General features: G+C 39.1%; 1 long non-coding RNA gene across 1 annotated transcript; it reads left to right on the top strand.

The window, feature by feature from the left end:
• Positions 1-14,995: 14,995 nt before the first annotated feature.
• Positions 14,996-22,525, top strand: LOC121083911. The gene is made up of 3 exons (XR_005826521.1): positions 14,996-17,985; positions 20,470-20,588; positions 20,902-22,525. It is a non-coding gene; the product is annotated as an uncharacterized LOC121083911 (long non-coding RNA).
• Positions 22,526-23,796: the final 1,271 nt, after the last annotated feature.

The following is a 23,796-nucleotide window of genomic DNA, read 5'->3' as shown; positions in this document are numbered from 1 at the left end:
ACACGTCATCATCAGTAAAATGCCAAAGTTCCTGAGGACAAGACTAATCTTACCCCCTTGTAATTCAGTGTTGTCCCTGTTAAGCATGGGCTAATTCAATGTATCACAAAGATCATTTAAAATTTCAATAAATTGTGGGGCAATCTCAGAAGCTCTTACTTGCTGTTAACGAACAAAACTTCAGCTGCGGAACTTGCAACATTAATTCAGTAGGGCCTGAGGCCATTTGTGGGGCTTACACAATCCCAAAAGATGAAAATACTTATTGCCTCATTCCTGAACCTTTGAACTCTGTAGGCATTACTTTCATGAAGAGTCGTCAACCTGCCAGGCTGGCCACAGGGTAGAGCTGCGGGTGACACATGGTGAAATATTCAGCCCAGAACGAAGGCTGAGGTGAGCACCCAACTGTTCCATTTAGACACTAATATCCTGAATCCTTGCTTAAGGGAGCTGCCAGCGAATCCCCTGCTGGCATATGTTCAGGGTCTGTCTTAACAGGAGAGTTCATAATCAGTAGCCTGACCCCTCGACCTTGTCAATGTAAATAAAATACACAAAATTGTGCCTTCTGTGCTGTCATCTCTGGGAAGAGGCATTATGGCCTGCACGTCACAACTGCATTAGCCTTGTACGAACACTGAATGAAAACCTTCACGGGCTATGGGTGCACAAAAGTGCAGATTTAAAATAGCTCTAAATGACCTGGCCTGAAATTTGAAATCCCACACAGAGTTTCATTATTATAATCTTGTGTTTAATATAAACTAGAATAAATGAGGTAATTTTTTTGCTGGAAATTTTAAACTGAAAGTTTATTAAATCTGTATTTAAAGAATGACCTAAAAAAACTTTAAGAAATAAAAAAAGCCAAACCAGCTGTCATGAGGCTGTGATGAGATTTTCTTTCTAAAAGATAAGACCTTGAAAATGTTTGATATTCATCTCTCATAAAGTCTGTATCCAAAGTGAAGTACAATCTTTACTTTCTCGGTACAAGACTGTTTAACACAGGTCCTCCAGGGAAACTCTGACTTGATTAGAATTCTCTTAGTGTTTTCAGTGGAGCAGCAGTCTTTTACAAAGTAGACAAAGACAAACTGTATACAATCTGATTGTTGTTTCAGCTATTTGTTTTGCAGCTTCATTATGTTCAGATGAAACAGTTCAAATTGAAAATTAGAAACAATAACTGCACTAAGTGAAGATAGATTCCAAAAGAAGAGGCAAGAGATACAAAAACCTCTTTCTTTTTAGGTCAACCAGAATTTCAGTGTGTGTGAATATGCAACTTAGTTTCACGTGCTCTCTTTGATGTACTGCACCTAACTATATAATTTTATCAGACAGTCTGTCTGGGAAGATTCAATTTTATGACAAGTGAAAGAAATGTGAAAATGGTAATTATGAGGAGATTAAAGTAATGCAGTACATGTTTATAGCTCATATATTAAGAGGTGGATTTTTTTTCTTTCTTTTATGAGTGGCTGTATGGGTTTTGCTTTTGAAAATGAACACTTTTAAAGCCCACAGTGGAGCCTCTTAAATAAAAAAGATCTCAAATTCCTCTGAATATATTTTCAGAATTAAAATACGGTATCTCCCTTTGTTGGAAGGAGTAACCCATCCCATCTCGACTTTCACTTGCTGTCCTGAACAATGGTCCTTTGCTGTCCTAATATCTTAATGGATTAATGTTCTAAGAATGTTTAAATGGGATTGTGGAGCTTTCATTTACACTTGGGACACTGTTCTTCTTCATTCACAATTCCTTTCTCAGTGTTCAGCATTGGTTTTGTCTGAAGGTCAATTTAAGGACATCTTAAAAGCCTTGTCTTCATTTCTACTTTGATTTTCTTACTTCATAGTACACTGAAGTAGTTCAAGAGCACTGCAAAGCATGTCAGATGAAGTTTTGTCTTCAAAAGCTCAGAATTTAAGGGCTTAACCCAGTTTGCATGCAACTAGTCAGTCATACTTTGATTTCAAAGAATGAGTACAGTTATTCAAGTGGGTAGGCGTTAGCAGAATTGGTCCATGCAGAACAATAAATGAGTTCATGTGAGGGAAGATTTTTTTTGTAAGACTTGAGTGTGCTTGGCCTTGATTTATGTTGCATAAATAGTGGCTGACAGCCCAACCACCGTTATGTTGTGTGGTATGGAAGCAGCTAGTACAGTAGGTGATGAGGGGAAGGTACTAATGCCCTCTTACGGTATTTGTCATGCTAAATCAGTGCCTGAAATCCCTTCTTCCTAGGTAGACATACGAAGGGGAGTGGGTATAAGTATGATCTCTCTACTTTCTGAGCTGGTGCAAGATGAATCGGCTCACTGCCATTCCAGGCAATGCATCCAAGTAAAAGCATGCTCACTCGGTAACTTGGTATTCAGGAACTTAACAGTGAGTTTTATTGTTGTCGTTCATAATTATTATTCCTATTAGTACTAGAAGGGATTTGAAGAAGAGAAGGTGGGAGTCCAGTGAGCAGGGAACAAACAACCTGGGTGTCACTTCATAAGCAGTTACAGAGTGCAGCTCACAGCATTTATCTAACTTCAGATTTATTTGTGCAGCTAATTGATTAATTACAACAGAATCTATTTAATGGCCTACTTGAAGAGCAGTGCCATCTGGAATAAGCAAGAAAGCCAAGGAGATCAACAGTACAATTTGAATGTATTCACAGGAAAAAACTTGTGCTCTGGAAGTGGTGTGCACCTTCGAACATAGCAGTACCAGTGGTCAGAAGCTTTTCCTTCTTCAGATCCACATTTATAAACCTGAAACCTTTCCTCTGCCTATAAAATACTGCAGTCACAAAGACATTTGGCAGCCCATGCTAATGCTGATAATATTCAGCATCCACTGTCAGTTTTTATTACCTGCTTCCATTGCCACCTTCTGCTTGCTGAGTCCACCTCTTTGGCTACCCTGCCTTTTGTAATGTAAGGTCTTTGGGGCAGGAAATAGCCTTTTTGGTGTGGTTTATAGGTGTTAAAACACAGAAGGGCTCTGATTCACCACTGCAACTCTGAGATCATAATACAGATAATACAAATAAGCCCAAGACAGATTCTGTGTTTGTTACAATTGTATTTTTTCCCCAAATTACAGAGAGATCCTTTGAAAAATAGAGTAGGCCATGTTGTGTTTTATCCATCAAGCTCTAGAATATATCTATGTCGCTGAAAAATTATACTTGCCAGAGGCTTAGAAAAGGCATTCCATATTTGTGATGTGATTTAACTGGGCCTAGCCTTACTTTGTTTCACTATGTCCTAATTTAGACTACTAAAAAGGCTGCTTTACACTGAGCTTCATGCTGAGCCAGTCCCTGAACTGATTCAGGAGACAGAAGAATGACCAAAACCCAATACGGTATAATTATACTTCTTTAAAGTGAGAGGAGGACTGAGAATACTTTGCATGAATTGTAGCCCAGACAGCTGATACCTGGGGCAGTAGGAATAAGTATAAGCTTGAAAGATGCAGTCATCAGGGATGGAATAGAGGCATGGCTGTATATAGATTATTCAGTTATAATAATATTGTAGCCACACAGTACAAACAAAGAAAAAAAAATTTAAAGACTGCTGATACACAGAAGGGGTAATCCACTAGAGGGAGACAAACTGAAGAAACCATTCATTGCACTGAAATCACCAAAAAAAATGAAGTGGAAGAAATAAGAAGAGTGTGTACAATTAAACACAGTCATCCCTATTCTTATTTAATGATTAATTCACCCAGCATTCTTGCTTGTCTTACTTCCTTGTCAGTATTAGGAAATTTAGATTTTAATTTTAATTTCTTGCTAAGTGTGTTAGTTTTGGCAAAACGTTGCTGGTAAAAATACGACATCTGTATTTCACAAACCCTATTTCTTGGTACTGGAAAGATTTCTTATTGTTAACAAGTCCATGTGAAAGAGCCATAATTTAGATTCTTACTGTTTTTTGACAGAAGGAATGCATAGTGCAAAATATGTTTAATGATAGCAGTATTGCAGATTGCTTTTATAGCTCCAGGGGTTTGTAAACAATTAAGTAGCAATCTTTTAATTCAAGAAGATTGACAAACATACAAATTCTTCCTGACTAATAGGCAAAATAAAGGAATTTAGTACAAGACTGACCAACACTTAAAGTTGTGGTGGATTGACCCTGTTAACCACCCAGATGCTTACTCATTCCGTCTCATGCAAGAAGAGGGTAAATCAATGGCAGTGTGGGTGTTTGGCTCATGGCTGAGGTCAAGACACCATAGTCCTTCCCAACCCAGTACAAAAGCCTTCCTCATCTCAACAAAGTTCTTGATGGTTTATCTGGTGACAGCTTATATCCTGGGTTGCCTTGAATTGCTCTAACCTGAGAAAATAGAAATTAGTCATCCAAGTTTGAGTAGACAACAGAAGGTCCACCTTATAGTCAAAGGAAAAAAATAGACACCCTGAAAGGGCAATTCATCTTGACCTGAGGCAGGTATCTCTGTTCAGATTAATTGTTCTCTTGAAAAGTCTATTTCTTTCTAATGGAAACTTTGCCTCACTAGCTCAGGTCTGAATGGGTTACTTCAGACACCCAAAGGCAGGTGAGACAAAGCCAACTGGCTGCTTACATCTTTATCTGATTTAATTGCTCCTTTTCGTATGCCTTTTGAAACCTCACCAGTGGTGTCAATTCTAGTTCAGTTGTGTCCCCCTTTATCCCAGAATTAAAGATTATCCCCTACTTTTGCTTTTATATTCTCAGTATTTTTCTGTGTTCTGACACTATTTTTAGTAATATGTACCCCTTTCTTCAGCAACAGCTATTAATTTTATTAGTTGTAGCCTGCTTTACTGGTTAAACTGTAGGCTGAGCAAGCCCAGCAAAAGAAGAAAAAGCTAAAAATTCATGTGACCTGAGCTAAATTTTCTCATGCTTCATATGCATACTTCCCCATTTTATAGCTAATCACTGTATGTAGCCCAGAGTATTTACACTCCTTTTTCTTTGCTGATCAAAAGGATATTTTTTGTTGAGGAACAGAAGGAAGACTTTTCCCTACTTGTCAGGACTTGATACAGATATTGTCCCACTTCTACCCAAGGCACATCTAATAAAAATCTGTTTCATTGTTTGTAACTCTTTCACAGCATTTATTTTCATTGGGGTTTTTGGCACAACTGGAAGCTTTCAAGTTTTGAAGAATTGGAACTGTGCTCAGGAGAAGTAGTTGTGCAAAACCACTGTATGACTAAATATGCTCTTGCTATGTTTTATACCCATCCTTCTCTCCTTCCTTTTGTCTTTACTCCTTCCCTCCTTTGTCCCTTCCCCCTTTCTTCCTTCATTCCTTCTCTCCTTCATTCTTCCTTTCCTCTTTCCCTTCTCTCCCAAGCCTTTTAATGTGCCAGCTGTTTTTTTTAACAGATGTTTCTCTCATAACCACCCAACTTCTCATTTTCCTACTTTTCTTTATGCTGCTTCTGTTTCTCCTGCTGGGCTGTATTATCATCACTACTCATGCATTGTGCATTAGAAAACCCACATCCAAATCTAGTCAATAGAGGTTAGATTCAAAAGTTGGTTTAAGGGCAGGTCTTAATCCCAGTTTACTGAAGTCAATAGCAGATTTTACCATGCCTAAGCCAATCACTCTATCCTAATTCAGTTCTGAGACTCACATTACAGAATTGCAGTAGGTTCTGAAACTTGTAACCTGAAAGGCAGGAAGTTATTAGAAAACAAGCTCTTGTTTTGCAGTCCCTCGTGGATAACACCCACTTGGATGAAGTTGCCATCTGTTGCTTTCTTGGATCATGTCAGAATATGTGAAATAAACTGGAAGAGAGGCAAAATGACAGACATATGCAAGTGGGCAATAATGGTTGGAAATCTACTGTTGAGGTCCTACAAAGCAAGGGAAGGATGTGAAATGTTATATGTTTGGTCTGGAAAAGACCTGTTGGGGCAATAAAGGTGATTGCACCAATCACCAAAATGTGGCTGGAGCATAAAGCAAGCTCCCTGGCTATAACAGATCCATCATGGTTGTTCTTTATTTTTCTCATTGTTTTCTAGGCATAAATGAGCTGAATGCTGGCAGTGGGAAGTGGAACCAGAATCACACTTTAGACCACAGCGAGAAGGACACAGTAGAAGAGCAGTTAGAGTAAATAACTTGTGGGCTTAATGCTGGGAACTAGAAGTGTGACATTCCCATTGGCAAAGCTGAGTAGTAACGAGGGATCCAGCCTGTATCTTATAACCTGTCTCCAGTTGCAATACAGGAAAAGAGAGGAAAAGTTGAGGGAGTTGCAGGGTTATGATCAGAAGTTTCATCAATTTAATGATACCATGTATATTTTAACTTAAATTTATTTACATTTAAGTAAAGTGGTTTAGGATTCAAAACCAAATGACATAAATTATGTTGGTGCAAACGAAATACTGTTTATCCCTGTTAAAAAAGCATAGTTTTCTTTGTTTTCCTCCCTTCAGCTATATATATATCTATATATATGTATATAAAAGATACCTATATTATGTGCAATATTGCACAAGACCCAAAATTGGTATATTGTACAGAAAGTGCATTTCCTGAAAATACTTTCAGAAATGTTTTAATAGCAAATGCTTCATCAAGAAGTTATATCATGTTATATACAGGAAAAGAAAAACTAATACAGTGTTAGTTTGTCTGTTAGCTTCTGAATTTAAGCAAACACTTAATATACCAGTAATCTTTATTGCTGTTATGTTAGGCATGTCTGTAAGTAGTATTTAAATCTGATTCTCTTAAGCTGAAACAGTTTTACTGACTCAATGATACAAGCATTTCCTGAAAAAGAAGGACATATTTCCTGTATTTTGTTAATATTTGACAGTGCTGATCTTAAACCAGTAGCAACATAACACTGATTTGTAAGACAGATTTTAAAGTAAGGTTGAAATTCTATATTATTGTATCCCACATAAACTCATTTACCGAGCAACAATTACATAATAAATTACATTTAAAACCAAAAATAGACCCTGTTGTCTTTATTTCAGGCATAGAATTAGCCAGACTTAAAAAAGACAGAGGATACTGCAGATGAGCTCTCAACTGACAGTGCTTTGTGTCCATGACTGAAGTGTCCTTAGCTTCAGAGCAGGCAACGAGCAGAAGTCAACGCCATGCTTTGGGTTCCTCACAGTAGCATATTTTGCCCTCAGTGCTTAGTTCGAAAAAAAAAAAAAACCAAAACAAAAAACACACACACAAAAAAACCCCACCCCCCCACAACAACAACAACAACAAAATCAACCAAGAAAAGCTTCCTAACTAATCTGCACAGATGGGACAAAGCTCACTTTGAGCTACTGCAAGCTTGTTAAAGTTAATGCCAGTATTTACAATGGCATTCTAGTTTCTGCAGAAAGATAATGGAAGGGAAAGTGCAGAAAGACAGGGCTAAGTTTGGGCTCAAAGAGCTCTGATGTTTACTTGATGTTACTCAGCAGAAACATCATGTCTCTGAACTTGCAGTGTATGAAGTCAAATTTGTGCATAAACCTTCACAGAATAATCCTTAGTCTGAGGTTAGATGCCTGACCCTGTCTGAGAGCACACTCACTAAAATAACTGGCTTAATAAGAGTGGAAAGAAACATATAAGCAGTATTTTCAGTAACAGGGCTCACCTTTTTGTTAGTTACCTTCCTTGTTCAGGATACAAGGAGATCCTTTTGCATTAACTGTTGCCAAACCACAAATACCAGAAAAGAGCCCCTCAACCGTCTACTTCCCACAAAAACTAAGAGCATATAGCAGGAACCTAGACTGATTGAGAGATTAAAAAATATGCATTGCAATAAAACAGAACAGTGGGCTCAATCTTCTTTGCTTGCCTAAGCAAAAGTTTGATTTAGCTTGATCACAAGTTCTAATTCTTGTTACATGGAAGAACAATTTAGTTTACAGAGGAGTCTTTCTTCCAACAGAAAAAGGTGCAAGAAATTCCAATGATGAGAGGTTAAGGCTAACTTAGACGGTGAACAATTTTTTCAGATTATTTTGTAAGCTTTGTAACCTTCTGATCCTTTTTTCTGTGACTCTTTACTGGACACTTACAGTGCTCAGGCCAGTGTCAAGTCTAGCCACTATATTACAGTGACAGTTGCACCAATGTCAGAGGTAATACAGTTTTCTATTATACAGTAAAGATTGTGTCCACCCTTACTAAGAGGATCAGGCTGAGAGCATATGTTCACTCTCTAGCTTCCATGACCTCAGATGCTTTGCTTCATTCTTCAAAGTATTGTTTTGTACATGGCTGCCCTAAAACTTGCATAGTTAGCTTATCAAATGATTGAGAGGGCTCAGTCACCTGTGTTCTGCATTATTTGTCGTTCCTGCAAACCATGTGTCATCTGGAAACAGTTACAATAGAGTATGCTTGTTTGCTTCAGAATTACTGATGATAACATTATACTGTAGAGCAAGAGCAAATCCCTTTAGGACCTAATAAAGCAAGCCTTTAATGATAATAAGACACCTTTCAATTAATGGATTTTTGAACCACTGATTATTACCTTGATTTTTGATTGTTCTAAATTCTCAGTTACCTTGCCAAGAGGTACCAGATCAGATGCCTTATAGACTGTACATGCATCCACACTTACTGTATGAGCTTTTGGTTTAAAGATTGCATCCCACACTACTTCTAGCCATTGTCTGGTTTTGTATTGTAGTCTCCCCAGAAGTGTGCAAGAGTGCTGGAGACTTGGATTCATACTGACCTGGTTCTTCCTAGGATTATATCTCTATGCCCTCCTGGCGAAAGGCTGTTTATTGTGCAAGGTAAAAAGCAGTTTCCCATGGACTTTGCTGCTGAAGAACCATTTAAAAAAAAATAAACTAGACTTTGTGGACTGGAGACAAAATAGAATGAGAGGTTGAAATACAATTGTATCTCTAGTCTATGCAATTTTGATAATATTAAAGTTAAACATACAACGAATGTGTATCCCGTCTCTTCGAATCATATGGTCACTATTCTAAAGTGGAAAACCCCAGGTTTTAGTCCAGTGCTATCAGGTAGTCTTAGAATAAATGCTATGAATTTTGACAATAGTAAGGTGTGCCCCAGATAAGCAACCTAGACCTTCTAAAGTTCAAGGTTTCCCTACTGCCAGAAGAGGATATCATCTGCATGCTTTATTTTGTACTTGTACAAAATAGTCCCGTCATTTCTCATCCCCTATATAACTAGAATCTGGTATTTTTGCTAAGACTTGATGAGTAGGGGCTCTGAAATTGTTTTGCCACCTCTTTAAATGCCATCTAGCTTTATACTGTCATGTTGTAAGAACTGGGTCCTTTTCCTTGCACTTATGAACAACTAAAACTACTTGCCTGCTCATGATCCTATGCATTGGGTTTTTTCTATTCAAATTGACTCCCTCCTTTGTGTTTCCTTTTCTTAATCTCTTCCCAGCATTGCACAGCCAAGGTGAAGTTGTTGATCGGTTGCCCAAGTAACCGGAGCCCGTATTGCTACATAGGTCATGGAAAGGTGAAGTGCCATGAAAGCTTTTTGTCTAGTACCTTCCCAAGTAGATTGTAAAATAGTCAGTTCGACTAATAATCTAATTTAAACCTCAGAATTCAGTTCCCTGTTACTGCGTGGGTTTGCTTTAAATCCTTGTTGCAAAGATTTGCAAACTCATTCTTTTGGTTAATAAAATGAACCATAAAATAGAAACCTCTCATTCTATAAATACCTATAAAATAAAAACTTGGAAATCGTATTTTATATGTACATTTATATATAGGTATATAAATTTTAGCAAAGATTAGTCAGTCCTATTCTGAGCTGCTTCTAGTATTTTGAAATCTGTTTTTTTGCAGTAAAGTAAAAAGTGAAATCACTTTGTGTGTAGAAACCACACCAATGAAAGGGATAGTTTTAAAAAGTGTGGTGATAGACAAGTAGCAATGCATGATAATGCCAAATTATACCACCTACGTCATACCACTTGACACATGAAAGATATTTTTGTAACATACAGGTGAATAATAGGTTGCAGTCTCTTCCCTTCTTCTCTCCCTTGAGATCTAGAGTTTCTTGTGGGGGATGTGTCAGATCTAGCCAAAAATGTGGACAAAGAGACAAAACTTCAGTCGTGAAGCACAAACTTATCTAGATTGCTTTTATTCTTCTGGTTGAGAAAAGCAATTTTTATCTTAAAAACATTCTCTCTTCCAAAGGGTTTTCATTCTACTTCTGTGCCAAACAACCTGATATAAAACATAAGTTATGGATTCAACAAGTCAGGAGCGGAGTTGTGTGGGTACTTCAGCAATGGTGTTATTCTAAAAAAGAAATTGTGTCCACATGAACTGATGAAAAGCAACCATAGTATTTGTGGGAGCAATATCAAAGATCACCAATTCTGTGTAACTTTAGTCTTGAATAAGATGCGACAGTCTTTGTTGACAGCTGGTTGGCTTGCGTTTCTCCCAAAATTGGAACAAAAATCAAGCTTCTCTGTAAAAAAAGGAGAAAATATGCTTTGGGTCAAAAGAAATATGTAGATGGGGAAGAATAAAAAATAATTTAGTGTGTTAAGACCGGTTCAATTCAGGTCTATTCCAACTTTTTCCAAACAATTAACATCTCACAGGCGTTATTTTCTAAGGGGAAAACTTGCTTAGAATTTTCCTTCTAGGTGAGCTAGGTGACAACATAGTCCTGTGTTGCATTAAAGAATGTTTTATTGTGTAGCATGAGGATGATGAGTTTTGACAAGTTAACATATTGCCTTTGAATAAAGGTGTTCATTTAATGGAAGGAGATGTACATTATTCTCCACACTCCACTCAGTCTACAGAGACACTACCAAGAACACTGGGAGAGGGTTTTACAAAAAGAAATTACATTACACTGCACTTGTTGAAATCAACTGCTATCTTTGTTATCTGTCAAATACCTTAACATCACATTTGACAACCTATACTAGCAAGGGACACACCTGAGGACTATTGCTGTTTGTGCTCCCCTTTCCTCCTGTACCTGGGAGAGACTGCAATATGCATACTTAAATTAATGGCTTAAATTCAAGCATCTGAATGTGTCATGCAGGCCATTTAATTATATCAAGCTGGCCAATGAACATGGCTTGGAGGGGATGAAAATGCGTTCTGCATGCGTGAAAGGCAGCAGATGGATTTATTGACTTCAGATGCAGTCAGGGGACACAAAGTGACATTTTTTCTTTAAGAACCAGAAACAACAGAATTCACTAGTCGATGTGTCTGTGCACTAGCGCAACAGATTGTGACTGTAAGGTTTGCCTCCTTATGTACTTGCGTTTCATTTAAATTGGTTATTATCGTGTTCAATGTTTATGTTTCTATCCTGCTAATCCAATTTTTTGCGTTTTTTTGGTTTTGATTACTTTTAATCAAACAACCTGAATTTGGAGTCTGTTCTATATTAAAAGCTGCTGACTTCCAATTCTCCTCCACCTCAATGAATGTTTTATTCCTTCAGGAAGAAAATCTAAGACTTGAATCCTTCTAAGGTTATGTTCAAGATGTGGTTGTGACTACAGCAAAACCTAATGGATGGATGCTAGGCATAGGCAAAGAAAGAGCACAAAATAACAAGATTGGATTGACCATTATCCATCAGAAAGTTGTCTGGCATGATGCCTCTGCTGCCTTTCATGTCTCTCTAATTTTCTTCTGTCATGAACAAATAAAAATGGGTATAACAACTTTGCTTGTTTTCCCTGTAGTTTCTGGGCTTACACACCTCTACTGTATTTTTCTAAACCATTTTTCCAGCTTTCTTCAAATAGAGGTACATTGTAACTGCTGTTTTATCACTCTGCAGCTCTTTTCTGCCTTTTTTTTCGAAATAGTTCTTTGTACTAAAATTTTCGATTAGATATTTCCTTGAGCTTGCAGAATAACCGTGACCTAACAGAAGTAAACAAATGAAACACCTCCCCCTTAGGACTGAGCATAAACTATTTATGCTGCATTTTATGGATGCCTAAAAATCACTATGCAGTACCGTAATTCATGCATGAAAAACTAATTTCAGCTTCATTGCCTTCCATAGAGCTGCAGAAATGATACATTTAGTCTGATGATTGTGAGAGTGTGAAGAGTGTGTCTTCCTTAGATTCTCATTTATTTCTGTCTTCTTGTATTCACTTGCTTACTTGAGGTGCAAAGGAATTGGTATGGTTGAGTGAATTAGAAAGCTGTATGTGAAAAAAGAAATCTATATATTCTTTTCACGTCTTTGCTGATGGGAAGGCTATGCAGAGGCACATAGAACACGACACCAACTGTAACGTACGTACAGACAACGCAATGACTGTTGTATATATACACTCCTCCTCTGTTCAGTTCCCATCTTCCCTTCCCTCTAACTAGGCTTCAGTAGATTTCCATTTGCATTCTCCCACCTTTGAAAAGCCATCTCCTTCCTGCTGCCTTCCACCGTCATACCTCTCCTCATTACTTCTACTTCCTTTACCATAAGGGATAAATACAGAATAACTGCGTGCCTTGGCCACCTTTACATTGCAGTCCCAGTCCCATGATAACTTTCACCAGTTCAGGCATACACTTTGCCCTGGAGAATTCAGTGGTGAATTCAGAAGCAGGAGGAGGTGCGAAAGGAGATGCCGCTCTGCCCAAGTACAGGAGGTGAAGAGTGCGAAAGTCTGCCTCCTTATAGCAAAATGGGTTGGTGTGAGGGGACTGACCTTCCCATGCACACCTATAGTGTGAACCAGCTTTGGATGGATGACTGAGGTCATGGATGACTTCTCCCTTCTATACAGGGTGGCAGAGTCGATTGGAAAAAAAAAAAAAAAAAAAAAAAAAGAAGCTTGATGCACCCTTGACGGAAAGTTAGCTGATAAAATCAGTGATGAAGTACCTCTCTTTTGCTGTTTGTCCTCATTTCATTTGCTAAGGAAGAATTTTCCTGGGTCCATGTGATGCCCGAATTTAAAAATGTTCCCATTTTTTTGGCAGCTGCAGCTTCCTCAGCTTCAACAATTCAACGTGTAAAACTGGTATCAGCACTAGGCAGGCTCTGCATGCTTTTACCCCACAATCTCAGAAGAAGCCGATCTTAATATCTGTAACTGCAGATTGCTAAGGCTCCCTGAGAAAGTGGAGGCTACAGACACACGTGGATAACCTTTTTAGACAGGTCCGCTTCAAAGGAGTTGTATTGGAGACAGTAAGATGCAAATAAGCAATGTTTGATCTCACAGTAAGCAACCAGCTTATGAAAATAGGAAAATATAAATAAATCATCTTACAGCTTCTGCACAGCCCTGTTTGAAGACCCATTCAGTAACATCAGGTAGAAAACACCTGCTCAAGGCAAAGCTGGCAGCTCTCCTTCCCTGCCTCAAGAAGCCTCCCCTCTCTAAAAGGCACTGGACTTTGAGAAGCCTGGTAGGGCTTGTCTTCACCACCCCTCCCACTCCCCCCTCAGAAGATGTGGATAAGGGTTCCTTCACCCTTCCAGAGGCCAAACAGAAAGATTCCACAACTGGAGCAGAGTGGCCGAGGGCTGCTTGGAGCTATGGTGCTGTGGTGCGATTTTTTCCCCCCATTAACCGAGCAGGGTGGTTTTTTGCCTGTTTTAATGTCAAGGGAGGTTCTGCAAAGTTCTGTATGTCAGTGTCATATTTGTCCCTGAATCTGTTGTGAACCAATGCAAAATAGGCTATTTGCACAGCTTTTAGGAAGAAGTCAAATCCTACACATTCTTTTTATACACCTAGATGAATTGATGAAAGGGATTAATTGTATCCCAAAGACTTGGAATCATTAATCATCTCATCACTAATAGCAGCAGCAATGCTTTGCACCCCTTTAGACATCTGGTTTTACAACAGTTTCTCAAACAGATTATATTTTCTTGCCTGTTCAAAAGGTTTTGGTGGTGGGATTTTTTTCCTGCAGCCTGACACGGATTGGTGCCTGCTCATGGGAAAAATGCAGACCTGGAATTTGGATGAAACTCTGTTTCTCCCTGGGACCCATGCTGTAGGAATCGGTTCTCTGAAAGCAAGAGGGATGACGGAAGGAGGGATACTCACTGAAAAGCTTCAATACATCAGGAAGCAGGAGTCTTTACTTCCCTCAAGAAAATTACTCCACCCAGAAGGTCAAAGGTGGATGGCTTATGAACAGACACTGCCAATGTATGGGTCAGGTTTTCCTTCCTATGGTAGTTGTGAGAGTGATGCTATGTGAGGTGGAAAAAGAGCTGGTAGCATCTCTAGGCGTGGCTTACATAATGCTTTCCACTGCTAGGACCTTGTTTGAAAGGAGGTGTTTGGAAACACAGCAGGAAAATTCCTTTAAATACAGATGAGTTATTTTGCATGTCCCATGAAGCTCTGAACACAGCTTTGCCACACCAACAAGGGAAGATGCGCAGAGAGGATCGGAGTGAACGGGGTTCATCAACTAAGCCATGTTCATGCTGACTGACTTCTCTACTCCTAGTCCATATGGATGGGAAGTAAGAGCCACTAGGAAGGGTTACTACAAATGAGGATTATAAAAAAAATACCAAGTAGCTTCTAATTTGGTGACTAGCAAGTACCTGTAGTTGGAATGAATCAGGAGTTAAAAATAAGCCATAATGAGAGACTGGCTCAGACTGGGCATTTGCACAGCAGGACCATACTGAGTTTGCGAAGCCTGCCTTAATTTTGGCATTTCTTACCTCTGTGACTGCTTCCTTTTGTAGCCTCAACATTCTTTTAAGGCAGTTATTCCACTGTATGCAATGCATAACTCATATTAGGAACTTATGTAGCTTATTTATGGAGGCACAGTCTGTCACTGGAAACATTGAATACCATGTGGGTTAAGGAATGTTAAAGAGGAGTCTCTTGAGGGACACATGGGTGGTATTCCCTGGAAAGCATCCTGAAGTATTTTTAGTCATGTATTTTCTCAATGTGGGATGAAAGTAAGCCAAAAAAAATAGGCAAGATGTATCCTACGTATTGTATATATTAGAGACTGCATTCTGAAACTACATGAGAATGGGAGCCCTTGGACCTCCTAGTAAAAGAAGAAAAGGACCATCAGACTTATTGCATATTTTTATTAAGTGGTGCTTTCAGGGGTCTTCAAAATGATACTCCAAAAACTACCCAGTAATGTGAATTTTGTGCTTTGAGGACTTGGCATGCAACTGTTCTAGCTACATGGAGGTTAATGCCTCTTCATAAAGACTTGAGCCTTTGTGGAGCCACATAATAAAAGCCATGTGAAATTCAGCCGATCAGAAGGTGACACTCCCTTGTCTGGGACCATTCCACACCCTGAAATGTGTTTTTAAAATTCTTTTTCAAAATGTAGAAAATGACATAGAACCTGATCTTGCTTTCACAGGGGCAAGTTCATCTACTGCCATGGAGATCAGTGGTCTCATTGCAGATTTCCATCACAAAGACTGCACTCACTATCTGTCCAGACTTCTTGAAGTCCTTATTTCTCATGCTTCCTACATTGTAAATACTGATATTGTAATTCCAGACTGTCCAAGACATTCATCCTTAAAAATCAGCCCACTAGAATTCATTCCTATACTGACCATACTGATGTCTGTATTGCTGGCTTTTATGGAATAGTTCCTCCCAAGGTAATTTCAAAGCGTATCTTCGTCACCGTGCCTCCTTCCAGCTTTGAAAAATAATATAATAATTGTGGCCCAACCTCCAACCAACTCACCTGTATGGTTTCTAAAATTGTTCAGCCAGTTGACAGAGAAGTTACTAATCTTTGCAGATCATTCATTTACTATGACTACTACCATCCTTAAAATTAATTGGCATGCCCAGCTCACACAGTACCTTCCCAAACGCCAGAACTCTATGTAGGTCAAACATGAGGGAATTTAACCTCTTCCAAACAATGGTTGACATCTAAAGGGACACAACTTGACTTTGACGCAGGAAGTTCAGAGTAAACCATCCTTACCTCCAGCTATTTTCCTGTAAGTGGTCCTGTTTTGCCTGGAGATTTTTTTTGCTTTTTTTTTTTTTTCTTTTCAGGGATCATTGGCAATTTCAAAGGTATCTCAGGGCCTGGCAGTGGATGGAGAGCAGGCACAATGAGATTACTCTTCAGCGTCTCTGTTTTAACTTTCAGTTCAGCTTGGCTCTCAAGCTGTAGTTTGACAATACAGTGAATCTGTTTTTTGGGGTACTTAGCATCGGATCGCAAAGCCACTGTAATCATAATAATGCAATATACTGGTACAGTCACTCCACTGATTCAGATTTGTTAACAATATATCAAAGAGAGAATTTGCCCCGGCAGATTTAACATAGAAGAAGTATTTTCTGTCTAGGCAGCTCTTAACTTCATGCTGTCTTCCTGCAGCTGGCATAAAATCAACATAAAATTATTAAGTGAATGTAAACACTGTGCTGTGTGCTCTGGCTAAACCAACCAAAATGGAATCAGATGCTCTTGCCTGATTTCGATCAAATTTGTACTGTTACATGATGTACAGCCTCACAGAGCTGGTATTAAATGATCACAGAACTGTTGTTTCGGTAGCCTACCAAAGCAACAACTCTGTGGTTAGAAAGTCAAAGACATTTCATCTCAGCAACTGCTCTTTGCTTAGAATTACAAACACCCTCATCAGTGGAAGCTGTCATGTCTAATAAATAGACAAATTCAATCATTACCATCTGGGATGTCCTTGGGAGCATAAGATGGAAGATGCAGAAAACGTGCCTCAGCTGTATGATTTTTAATACTCTGGGTTTTATAGTGACCCAGACCTCCTTTAATGAGAGAAAAATATTCCTTGGGGGCCAGGATGAGGATATTTGTATGCCCCTATTTGCTCTAATAAAATAGATTTTCCTCTAACCTACAGAAGATGTATTATATTTCCATGTTTATAAACTCAGAAGATTCCCTGGTGATTATCTAGTCAGTAGAGATTACACACTATATATACTATAGAAGATTTTACAGGCATAGAATACTGGTGGTTGATTATTTAGTTCTCTGTAGAGCAAGTCATAAGATAAACCTGAGTCTCAATGAAAACTTCTTTTAAAACAAAACCCAGTCTTTCATTTAAAAATTTTGAACCACAAACCTTAGTATGTTATTCCAATGATTAATTTATCCTTGCTTCAAAATCTGTCTTTTTTTCCATCCCTAATTTTAAACTTATAGTAGGTAGAGTTTCTGATCGCTCCTGTATAGAGTGAAGAACCCCCTTGACCTCTTTCCTATTTTGGGACCTCCAGGCTTTAAGTTATCTCTCAAATTCTCTTGTTCATCAGAACAAACTCCTTGAGTCTTTAACTATAAAGAATATTTTGAGGTCTTTCAGGTGCTTTGCAGGCTCTCCCTTGCCCCCTTTCTAAACAATAATCATCTGTCTTGGACTGTGGACAAAGACACCAGGTGCCATACCACAGCTGCATGTAAGTCAGTACCAAGCACAGAGGCAATATCACTCTCACAAGTACCAGAAATTCTTGTAATCATAGATCCAATTCTACTCATAAATCCAATTAACATTTGATTCTGTCTGTAGATCTTACACAGCTGATTAGTCACCATGACCCCTAAGACCTTTTCAAAATCAAGGCATCTCCTAAAGGATCCCTCATAGCGATTAAACGTTTCTTACACACTTTGTTTTTAAGTGCCACAGCTTTGCATTTGGCTGTTTAGAAATATATTTGCTTATGTTTATCTCACTAGCTATTCCAAATAATTTATTTCAATGTTTTGCCCTTTTCGTGATTTACCACCCCCTTGGTCTTCATGACATCTGCAAATATTATCACTTAAAGGCTGCCTGACTCTGATTCTTTCTCTGCTTGTTTCCATGGGATTCAGATGCTTTCATCTTAGAAGCTGCTGCCTAATAAAACTGGTTGACCAGGAACTGCTCGGTCTCTTTTATGTTCATCAGGTTGGTACTTTTCCATTCAAACGACAAACCTTTCCTCCTGGCATAGCTTCACCTGCAGGTCACAAACATGAATAAGTTTCACAGACTTCATGCAGCAAAAAAGGTTGGTTGTAAATTGTATCCCTGTTCCTACACTGTATAAGTGCAAAAAAAAAACCATAAAGCAAAAAGCATCTCCAAACTTTGTCCTTAATTTACCCTCCTGCTACTCATCTGCTCAAAAACGTATTTGCTGGTCACCGTTGCCTTGCTCCACCTTTCTTGGCGAGGGAAAAATTAGCTCCTCGGGTATCTCACAGCCCAGCAGATCCGTTCTCAGTGACACAGGCAGACAGACGGCTCTCCCACCCCACACAGCAGCCCAGCTGTGCCACGATCCCAGCACACCAGGGGGCCAAACGTGCCACCCCCCGCCACCCCATGTCCTCAGGGCCGGTGGGACACACCGGCAGGCACACTGCTTCTTCCAGCTGCGGCGAGGGGTTTCCATCACTGTAGGAAAAGGCTCACGGGTCTTACTTCACCTCCCTGTGAAGTAAGGTTTTAGAACCAACCAAATTCCCGTCAGTTTGGTCAGTACTAAAATACTAAGGAGGAAGAAGTACACATGCCTGGACAGGCTCTTGTTTGGCAGCAGTAATGCAAATTTGTAAATCCTATTAATAAACTACTTATACCTGTAAGCTGTAGTAGCAATACATACTTGTTCATTACACCTTGTTGTAGGACAAATAATATCGCAATTCAATCTGTGCAAATCTTCAGTATGACAATGAAATTCCTTTCCCTAAAACCAAAGATAAACATTATTCACATGTGGCTGTTGCTGTGAATGACAAGATGACGGTCAACTGCAGAACATATTATTTTTAACATGCGCCTTCAATAAAAGTGTTTATAATACTCACCCCTGTACATTTCAGCTTTATTAATCTAAAATACACAGAAATGTCTCTTTATTTACTTTTTTATTTATATGAACTATACACAGAAATGTCCCTTTTATTCACTTTTTCATTTATCTAAACTAGGCTTGGATGTGTCTAGCCAATGTTAATTTAGAACTCTCCTATACGCTATGGCTATTTCATGGATTAAGGCTCTTTCTTTAGATTAGAAATACAACTTAAATAAGGTTAAAGTAGCAAAAATGTATTTTCTTTTCTGGTAAGTCATGTGTCATCCTCTCTTTATTAAAAACTAAAAATAGCTATGCAAACCATCTGATGGGATCTCTTGAACGGAATGTGGGAACACTATTAGAGCAATGCCAGAATTTCAACTCCACATTAAATAAGTTAACAGACTCTTTGAAAAACTTTGCAGAGCAATTTGTCCCTGAGATAATTGATTTTAAATCACAGGAATTGTAGTAAGAGTTAATTTAATCTTTTTATATTTGGCTCAATTACTAAAAGCATCAATTTTACTTAATACTGGTATATATGGAGTTACTGACTTATTTGCTACTGTCAGAGAAACAGGTCATCTTAGAAAAGTAAACAGACACATCCTTCATTCTCTGCTGTCTCTCACAGCCACCTCTTTTCCTTCCTTTCATGCTTTCTTTATAGATCAAATATTTCTCTTCTCAAACCTGTCAATTTGCAAGGTTCCCCAGTGAGAGTATATGCTTTCCGTGCGTGCTGGAGGTGAAATAAATGGGACAAACTGTATGCTTAAAAGTAAGCATATATACCTCACTGGCTTGGCCACAAAAATGCTCTGTGGTTTTCAGCACTACATCCACCAACTCTTGTGAAAACTAATTTATTTTTTTTCTATGACAGCAATATTGGGCTCAGTATTCTCTAGCTCATCTTCAGATAAGATCAGGACCATGGCCACAAGTCCATCTTACTTATTCAGGATGATCACATGGCTGTATTTATACTCCCCCACCACTTCATACACATCTTGCCACTTCTTCCTTTCATTTATGCAAGCAATAAAAACTCCACTGGCATAAATCTGCCTCTCTTTCCTCTACTAAGCAGGAGTTTCTTTTGGAAAAAAGATCTGTTTTAATTTATATTTGAACATGTACCATGATAGACTGCAAGAAAACTGACCAAAATAGGAATTTTACATATTGATTTGCTGTAATTGGAAAGCACCCAAATATGGTGCTTAGTAGAACACATAAGAAGACAAAAGGAACAGCTCCATCTCAGTGCCAAGTTGTTGGGTGGGCTAAATTCTTTCCATTTTCCATAGAAATATTTTTGCCACCTGTTTTGTCCTTTTTAAGCATCAGGGGGGAGACAAAGCTTTTAACCCCCACTCCAATTTTGCCGGGAGGCAAAGCTTTTAACCCCCACTCCAATTTTGCCATTAGAAACCTTAGGCACTTAGGCATTTAAATAAATGTTTACTTTTTTCCCTGATAATTTCAGATATAATATATTTATTAATTTGTACGTGATTTTAAAGTATCACATTACTAACCCTTATGCTTACTATTTGTTTCTGTGTCTCTTTTAGAATAAATGTTTGTCAAAAAGTTGCATCTTCAAGGTCTGAATGAATTCAAAGAAGCAGATATTTAAGTTTGTGCCAGGTTTTGCGAAGTCCATAACCGCAAGTGCAAAGCTCCATCAGAGGTATTTGGCTCATATGAAAAAATGTGAAGATACATCCTGTGTTTAATCAGTTGAGTTCTTGTATTATGAAATGAAACTTTAAAAAAAGGAGAAAAAGGAGGAACTCAGGAATTACTGATCCATCACATAAACTTCAGTTCTCCCCAAAATAACAATAAAAAAAAGTGCGTGCTTTGAAGATAACAGGGAGAAGTATAACAAATACAGGTTTTCTGAGGTCAAATAATGTCAAAGAAATTGGGCCTGGGGATGGGGTAGGTGCCTTGTACATTGATTTACTAAAGCTTCTGACACTCATGTGACATTTTCCTAGGAAACCATGTTTCAGCTGAAATATTCCCTGAAGCTCACAGATCCAACGACACACCATTGGGAGGAAGCCCTGCTTCACATACAAGCTGTAAGGATGTTTCAGTATCCTCATTTATGTTCAGGATGGTCAACAAAGGAGCATGTTTGTCACACCTGGACAAACCTAGAGTGATGTTTTTTAAGGTGAGGTCTAAGCTGGAGCAGGGGCACTGCACGTCAAGTGAGGCACAGGCAACACCTTTGGAAGTGTGAGCTGAGAGGTCAGTGATGAGAATGGAACTGGGCTGGTTTAGGGCAGAAATGTGTGACAACAGCCTCCAAACACACCAAAAGCTATCACTGAAGAGGCATGGAACGGGTTCTCCATGTTCATGGGGGATGAGATAAAAATTGCAGCATGGCAGATTTAGATCATTCACTAACTACATCCTTGAGGAAGGATACAAAGCCCAGGCCATCAGGGTTTGAACAGACAATGCCTGTTGAGGACAGTTTGGATATGGTTGGTGCTGCCTTGCACCAAGAGGTTGGAATGAATGACTCTTTCCCATGATATTTTTATGAAACCATCCATGGCAAGCGAGAATGCCTTAAATCTGGTTCAGCAATATCCTTAAGTGAATGAATTAGTACATACCCTCAGCCAGTGGCACTGGCAGGGGTCATTAGTGAAGGTCAGCAGCAATTTAAGAAATGGCCACCTGCAGCCATCTGTGCTTTCATGCCATTTTTTCTGCTGGCTTTCAGGGTACCTGTTGCAACTTCAGCCGCAAGTCAGGGTGGCCAAAGGGGTGGGATAACAAACGCACGCCACCCAGATGTCTCTGAATGAATTCCAGAAGGGAAAACATACTTCAACCCCATGAGCTCCATGTGCCACTCAGGAGGAGGCATCGAGGTGGCTACCCATGTCAGCAGAGCAAGCAGGAGATACTAACACTGCAGGGGGAGAAACTGAGAAAAGCAAATAAAGCTGGTGGGAGGTGCAATGAAGTGGCTGGTAGATTGTCCTTCCACAGCTCTGCTGCTGCTCCAATAAATCATTTATTTCCCAAGGCTTTCTTCTCACTGCAATTTCTTTCTTCCTAAAGCTCTTTGTTTAGAAAATAGGCAAATTTCTGCCATCTGCATATATAATTTCCCCCTTATAAAACTCCAAAGCCCAGGAAACCGGTTAAAAGCATCCTGTCTCTTACAGGTATGCACAGAAGTGGTTATTAGAGTAACCAGAATAAAAATACCAGTGAAGAGAGAATGCACATGGTGAAGTAAGTCTATGAATGAAAATTTAGGCTAAAGACATTTCTCATGTACTACATGTGAGGCAGACCCAAGCGGCAGGCATTGTAAACTGGGTGAAATGCAGAATTTCTGCAATAGTTTGGATGCTTTCACAAACAGAAGGCAGTGGATTTCAAGGCAGTTATCAGGATTTTACATATCATTGTTACTGAAAAAATACACCTTTATTTTTAAAATATTTTTCTTAGCTCATTCTGTTACTGCAGTTCTGTCTGAAGGGTTACGAGGTTGAGAAGCATGTGTGTTTTGCTCTGCTTTTAATACATTTATCACTTTAATGACCCACTGTGGGTTATTACTACCTGTCTGTCTGGCAGGAACTACCCAACTACCATGCTGATAAAATCCTACCTTCAAATTTTATGCAAAATTATTTAACAGGGAAAAAAAAAAAGGGGGGGGAAAAAGGCCAACTGGCATGTTTACAGCAAAGAGAATGAAGAACAACATTGCCTTGAAGAACTTACTCAAATCAGCCTTGCATACAACGTGAAGAAAAGAAGGAAGTTTCATGTTAGCATAGATCAATGAAAATCAGTGCATTTTCATTATGTGATACATGCTGAAGGCAATGCTGGTGGAAAAATACAGAAAAGTGTAAAAAACCTCATTTTTTTAATGTCTTTCTACCTCACATTAGGAAAAAATTAGAAAGTTCCTGCCCCTCCACCCCCCCCCCCCCCCAAGGGAATGGAAATACCTAAAGAGGTTGGAACTCTCTTGTGGATGTCTAAGCACAGCATTGGAAGCAAAATCTTTATGTTTCAGTGTGTCCAATATATCCAAAATATTTTGCTTAAAAAGGCAGGCATGTGTTACTATTTTCAATGCGCTTCATGTAAAAAAAAGTCAATAATGAAACACTGGCTTTGTTGATTCACTTTTCACTGAGTCATTAAGGGCAGGGAACAAGGAGAGACAGAGGGAGATGAGGCATCTTTGAACATAGTAGATAGAGCAGACTACCATGAAATTCAACCCCAAATGTCTAGACTAAGTGGAAAAACTTGAAAAGAATAAAACCCCAAACAATCCTAACAAACAACATTACTTGGAACAAAATCAAAAAATCAGAATGAAATTAAACCAGGGCCCAGGCTGTGCTGGAGATGTTGTGATGCAGTTCGGTAGAGCAGCTAGGAGAATCACAGTCTACTTCCGAGCTGGTTGTGAAGACTTGCCTCCGATGAGCTCTTCTTCCAAGCCAACACCCCCATCTTCTCAAGAGGACAGTTAGTCACTTCTTGTTTTAGCAGGCAGCTCTTCTACCCCTCGCTAACCAAGCTTATCCTTGCCTTGGGCCTGCCTTCAGTTCCCTTGCCCCTCTGTAAATGTGGCAGCATGCCCCTGAACAAAATAAATAAATAAGTTAATAAACCCTGTGATCCTGACATCTCCCCTCAAATTCCATGTCAGCTTGACAGAATTATGGTTTTCAGCAAAATGCTTTGCCCGTGATTTTCAGCCAGTTCAGCCATGCAGCCCAGAGACCTCAGTCTCGGCAGAAATTGTCCTCTTGGACCCGCAGAGCTCACATGCGGGGAAATTGTATGGGGCAGGGCTCCTCAGCAAGGGCTGAAATCTGTCTCCTTCA

The sequence above is a fragment of the Falco naumanni genome, chromosome 2, assembly GCF_017639655.2.
Source record: "Falco naumanni isolate bFalNau1 chromosome 2, bFalNau1.pat, whole genome shotgun sequence".
Lineage (NCBI taxonomy): Eukaryota > Metazoa > Chordata > Aves > Falconiformes > Falconidae > Falco > Falco naumanni.
The sequence above is the reverse complement of the archived record's forward strand: the minus strand, read 5'-3'. Positions and strand labels throughout refer to the sequence as shown.